This window comes from Nomascus leucogenys, unplaced genomic scaffold, assembly GCF_006542625.1.
Source record: "Nomascus leucogenys isolate Asia unplaced genomic scaffold, Asia_NLE_v1 000184F_51539_qpd_obj, whole genome shotgun sequence".
In the NCBI taxonomy this organism is placed as follows: Eukaryota; Metazoa; Chordata; class Mammalia; order Primates; family Hylobatidae; genus Nomascus; species Nomascus leucogenys.
In genome coordinates this window covers 45,473-51,572 of record NW_022097980.1, presented here as the reverse complement: position 1 = coordinate 51,572, position 6,100 = coordinate 45,473, and the positions used below count along the sequence as shown (strand labels likewise).

At 40.3% G+C, this 6,100-nt stretch overlaps 1 pseudogene; it reads left to right on the top strand.

Moving 5' to 3' along the window:
- Positions 1 to 1,085: 1,085 nt before the first annotated feature.
- On the top strand, positions 1,086 to 5,046 carry LOC101176233 (annotated as a pseudogene).
- Positions 5,047 to 6,100: the final 1,054 nt, after the last annotated feature.

Genomic DNA, 6,100 nt, shown 5'->3' with positions numbered 1-6,100 from the left:
TCTCTGATTTGACTTTTCCTAAGACATAATTATGCACTATCAGGATGCCAAGTCCAACCCAAAGTGAGGTACATGTGTTTTTGCTTAATGTGTTCATGAAAGGAAATAAGGCCCTGCGAATCCAAAAACTTATTTTGTGCTTCTAAAGAGATCCAGAAGCAGGACTTTATCTTTCAGGTAAATGTCTTCTTTTTTTTTTTTTTTTTTGAGACCAAGTCTCACTCTGTCACCCAGGCTGTTGCGCAATGGTGCAATCCCAACTCACTGCAACTTCCGCCTCCTGGGTTCAAGTGATTCTCCTGCCTCGGTGTCCCAAGTAGCTGGGATTACAGGTGTGTGCCACCACACCCAGCTAGTTTTTGTATTTTTAGTAAAGACGGGGTTTCACCACGTTGGCCAGGCTGGTCTGAACTCCTGACCTCAAGTGATCCGCCCACCTCAGCCTCCCAAAGTGCTGGGAATACATGCATGAGCCACCGCACCCAGCATGGTAAATGTCTTATAAGTAGAACTAATAGGGCCTTACTTGGATCCCACTGATTTATGATCCATGAGAATTCTAACAAGGACTGTATTAAAAGTTAACCAAAGGAAAGAGAGGGTTGCTGAGAACGTAATAATGCAATTAGAATAAGAGGTTGCATGGGGATGGGGTGTGTGTGTTTTCCTTACTTCAGGAACAAAAATATTTTCTAAAACTTTTGAAGCATGTCTGGATACAATGTGTAAAAAATAATTACCAAGTTTTGTTGTTGTTGTTGTTGTTTTGTTTTTTTTTTTTCTTTGCTAAGGCAGAATCTATATACAGCAACACTGCATTAAGCTAAATCCAATTGCCAAAAGTATTTGGAAATTATGAGGCTAGATTTTTATTTTTTAAGTTTTTACTGACCACTCTGATCTGTCTTCAGGTACTTGATAAATACCACGGAATAAATCGGGAAAGAAAAGCTTACCTTTTAAAAAATCAAGAAGTTTTAAGCTTCAAAGAAGGAAAATGTTATTTAATGCTTTCTTTAATTAGAATTCTGTATTGCTTCATTTTTGGTAGTGACCTGACATAAGCCCCCTGTCTAACTGGACAGTTTGTCTGAGAAGCCTCTTTGTGAGGTACTGATGTCCAGTGAATTTCTAGAATGTCCTAGAGAAGTTGAGGTGCGTGACCATTGGTACATTTTCTCCTTGATCCCAGACAGGTTTTGTTTTGTTTGACTTTTGATTGTTGTTATTTTGTCTTGTTTTTATTATAACACCATGGGATTGAGTTTAGACTGTCCTAGAGAAACCTGGGTAAAGGAGGATAGGGAAGGAGGTTGGATATCGATGGAAATCTCTCCTACTTTATGAAATAAAAATGCCAACGGAGAAATGACCCAAATCACCGGTAGAAAGTGAACCTCCCAAACACCGTCCATAGGAAAAACTATTGTGTCAATGTGGTCCAGGATGCTGTATTCTGTATTTTCAAACCAGATACATGTGGCTGCATTTAGCTCTTGATGACACTGCATGCGCACGTGCACACACACACACACGCACAAAGTGTCCTAATAAGTGAAAGCCCCAGTAATAGCTCCTTAGAGAGAAAAAAGAATTTAAACGTTCAGAACTAGACACTGAGACAGGGCATAGGGACTTTTCAGGGAGATTAAAAGAGGCTACAAGGAAGCAGAATGATCAGGGTTTCCTAAGCTGTGACACTGGGCTTTGCGAGTGTGGGTCGGGGAAGAGTTCAGTGTGGTTGCAGCTTCCTTGTGAATTACTAGGTCACTTTAAGCAGTTTTTTGGAAAAACACACTTCATACTGAGCATTGCCATACATTCCTAGACCAATTAAAACAATCAAACAAACCTTCAGCTTGGCAAGATGAAGAAGAGCATAGGTCAGGAAGATGTCTTTATGAAATGAGTCTACTTTTCAAACATTTCTATGGGAAGCCTTATTTTCTCCTTTCCACTAAAGTAAAGGGTTTGAATAGATTTATTCAATTTTAGCTATTACTTAATTTTTAATAAAAACTACTGGTGTGCAGGAGAATGGCGTGAACCCGGGAGGCGGCACTTGCAGTGAGCCGAGATCGCGCCACTGCACTCCAGCCCGGGCGACAAAGCAAGACTCCGTCTCAAAAAAAAAAAAAAAAAAAACAAAAAAAACCCCTCTCTTGCATGATGGAAACACCAAGGCTGTGGCGGCCCAGCTCTCTCTGACACAGTTCCGGAGGCCAGGAAGTCTAGAATCAAGGTGCTAGCAGATTCAGTGTCTGATGTGGACTGCTTTCTCCTTCCAAGATGATGCTTCTTGCTGCATCCTCATATGGTAGAAGGGTGAAAAAGGGATGAATGCTGTGCCTCACATGGCAGAAGAGAAGGAAGGGCAAAAAAAGTTATCAAGTGGGAATCCTGTATATGAAAAATACTATAGACAGGTTGATACAGGCAATACTGGAAGGATGTTGGCTTCTGATGCTGCTGCTCTTCTGAAAAAATCAGGGCTTCCAGACTTGATACTTGAGAAGATTTGGGATTTAGCCGACACAGATGGCAAAGGTATCCTGAACAAACAAGAATTCTTTGTTGCTTTGTGTCTTGTGGCATGTACCCAGAATGGACTGGAAGTTTCACTAAGTAGTTTGAACCTGGCTGTTCCTCCACCAAGATTTCATGATACCAGTAATCCTTTGCTAATCAGTGGAACCTCTGCAGCTGAGCTCCTATGGGCTGTAAAACCTGAAGATAAGGCCAAATATGATGCAATATTTGATAGTTTAAGCCCAGTGAATGGATTTCTATCTGGTGATAAAGTGAAACCAGTGTTGCTCAACTCTAAGTTACCTGTGGATATCCTTGGAAGAGTTTGGGAGTTGAGTGATATTGACCATGATGGAATGCTTGACAGAGATGAGTTTGCAGTTGCCATGTTTTTGGTATACTGTGCACTGGAGAAAGAACCTGTGCCAACGTCCTTGCCTCCATCCTTGGTGCCACCATCTAAGAGAAAAACGTGGGTTGTATCCCCTGCAGAAAAAGCTAAACATGATGAAATCTTCCTGAAAACTGATAAAGATATGGACGGATTTGTGTCTGGATTGGAGGTCCGTGAAATATTCTTGAAAACAGGTTTACCATCTACCTTACTAGCCCACATATGGTCATTATGCTACACAAAGGACGGTGGGAAGCTTTCAAAGGAACAGTTTGTCTTGGCTTTTCACTTAATCAGTCAGAAGTTAATCAAGGGCATTGATCCTCCTCACGTTCTTACTCCTGAAATGATTCCACCATCAGACAGGTCCAGTTTACAAAAGAACATCATAGGATCAAGTCCTGCTGCAGATTTCTCTGCTATTAAGGAACTAGATACTCTTAACAATGAAATAGTTGACCTACAGAGGGAAAAGAATAATGTGGAACAGGACCTTAAGGAGAACGAAGATACTATTAAACAGAGGACAAATGAGGTTCAGGATCTTCAAGATGAAGTTCAAAGGGAGAATACTAATCTGCAAAAACTACAGGCCCAGAAACAGCAGGTAAAGGAACTCCTTGATGAACTGGATGAGCAGAAAGCCCAGCTGGAGGAGCAACTCAAGGAAGTCAGAAAGAAATGTGCTGAGGAGGCCCAACTGATCTCTTCTCTGAAAGCTGAATTAACCAGTCAGGAATCACAGATCTCCACTTATGAAGAAGAATTGGCAAAAGCTAGAGAAGAGCTGAGCCATCTACAGCAAGAAACAGCAGAATTGGAGGAGAGTGTAGAGTCAGGGAAGGCTCAGTTGGAACCTCTTCAGCAGCACCTACAGGATTCACAACAGGAAATTAGTTCAATGCAAATGAAACTGATGGAAATGAAAATTTGGAAAATCATAATAATCAGTTAAATTGGTGCAGTAGCCCACACAGCATTCTTGTAAGTGGAGCTACAGATTATTGCAGCCTCAGCACCAGCAGCAGTGAAACAGCCAACCTTAATGAACATGCTGAAGGCCAGAGCAACCTAGAGTCTGAGCCCATACACCAGGAATCTCCAGCAAGAAGTAGTCCTGAACTACTGCCTTCTGGTGTGACTGATGCAAATGAGGTGATTACAGCTGTTGCTGAAAAAGTTTGTTCAGAACTCGACAATAATAGACATTCAAAGAGGAAGATCCATTTAATGTAGACTCAAGTTTGCTGACAGGTCCAGTTGCAGATACAAACTTGGATTTTTTCCAGTCTGATCTTTTCGTTGGCAGTGATCCTTTCAAGGATGATCGTTTTGGAAAAATCGATCCATTTTGTGGTGATCTTTTCAAAGGTTCAGATCCATTTGCATCAGACTGTTTCTTTAGGCAATCTACTGATCCTTTTGCCACTTCAAGCACTGACCCTTTCAGTGCAGCCAACAATAGCGGTATTACATCGGTAGAAACGTTGAAGCACAACGATCCTTTTGCTCCTGGTAGAACAGAACAGTTGTTGCAGCAAGCGATTCAGCCACAGACCCCTTTGCTTCTGTTTTTGGGAATGAATCATTTGGAGATGGATTTATCGACTTCAGCACATTGTCAAAGGTCAAAAATGAAGATCCTTTTAGTTCAGCCACATCGAGCTCTGTCAGCAACGTAGTGATTACAAAAAATGTATTTGAGGAAACATCGGTCAAAAGTGAAGATGAACCCCCAGCACTGCCACCAAAGATTGGAACTCCAACAAGACCCAGCCCTCCACCACCTGGGAAAAAATCCATCAACAAATTGGATTCTCCTGATCCCTTTAAACTGAATGATCCATTTCAGCCTTTCCCAGGCAACGATAGCCCCAAAGAAAAAGATCCTGAAATGTTTTGTGATCCATTCACTTCTGCTACTACCACTACCAATAAAGAGGCTGATCCAAGCAATTTTGCCAACTTCAGTGCTTATCCCTCTGAAGAAGATATGATCGAATGGGCCAAGAGGGAAAGTGAGAGAGAGGAAGAGCAGAGGCTTGCCCAACTAAATCAGCAAGAACAAGAAGACTTAGAACTGGCTATTGCACTCAGCAAATCTGAGATATCAGAAGCATGAAGAAATCTCTTGTTCTTTGGCAACAATATAGTACTCTTCTTCCTGAATACTGAAACTATTTACAATGTGTATCAAAACTACTTGTGAGCATGGGAATACAAAAGGTTTGAGATTTCTGTAAATGTGACAAAATTTTAGGATTTTTTTCTTCATTACAGATTCGTCTTTTTTCTTTTTTTCTTATAAAAGCTGTAAGCCAGTCAGACAAATTCACCTTCACTTAGGCCCCTGTTCTGGTGTACATTTACTGTGAGCTTTTGCCTGCCTGTGCTATTTTACTTGTAAGGCTAGAGCACCCAAGCTTCTGCCTTCTGGAATATAGAGAAATAGTTTCGCCCTGCACTACCCTGTTCTGTAGTTATTCTGATGATAGCCAGTGAGGTTCTTAAAGTTTGCAGTATTCTCCCCTGATCGGAATGGTTGAGTCAGGATAAGGGAAAGAATATCTTATTTCTTTTATGATTGGTGCAAATTGGCTAAAGTGCATTTTTAAATTTCCTCTACTTAAGTTGTTTTTTAGAGACAAGGAAAAATATTTTGCACAGATTTACTCCACTACGGAAAAGGGACGCTTTAGGTTGAACCATTACAGCCTCAGATTCGATCTTTTCCTAACTAAAAATATTAAAGCCTCATGTGTGAAATAAATTTTTAAAAAGATTTATCTGGATTTAGAGAATTTTGGATCAACAGATACCTCTCAGTGTGTTTGCTAATTAATAAAAATCAGTTGCTTACAAATAAAGTTTGTAAGAAAATGTTCATTTTAAGTGCTAGATAGTGGAGAAAATTTATCACCTAAAATATACCCATCAGTGTAACGCAAGCAAAAGTCTTAACATGGCAGCCATTCTGCCTTTGCCGTGGCCCTGTCCTGTTTAGTTCTTAGGGGGTTAATTTTTGTACTTTTGCAGAAGAAACTTCAGCAAGCTAGAACTGGAAGGTACTTTAATTTTTCATATATATATATATTTTTTAAAATGAAGGCTCATTTACTTGAAATGTAAAAACTTTCACTGAATACAAATAGAAAACGTGACGTGTTTTATATCATA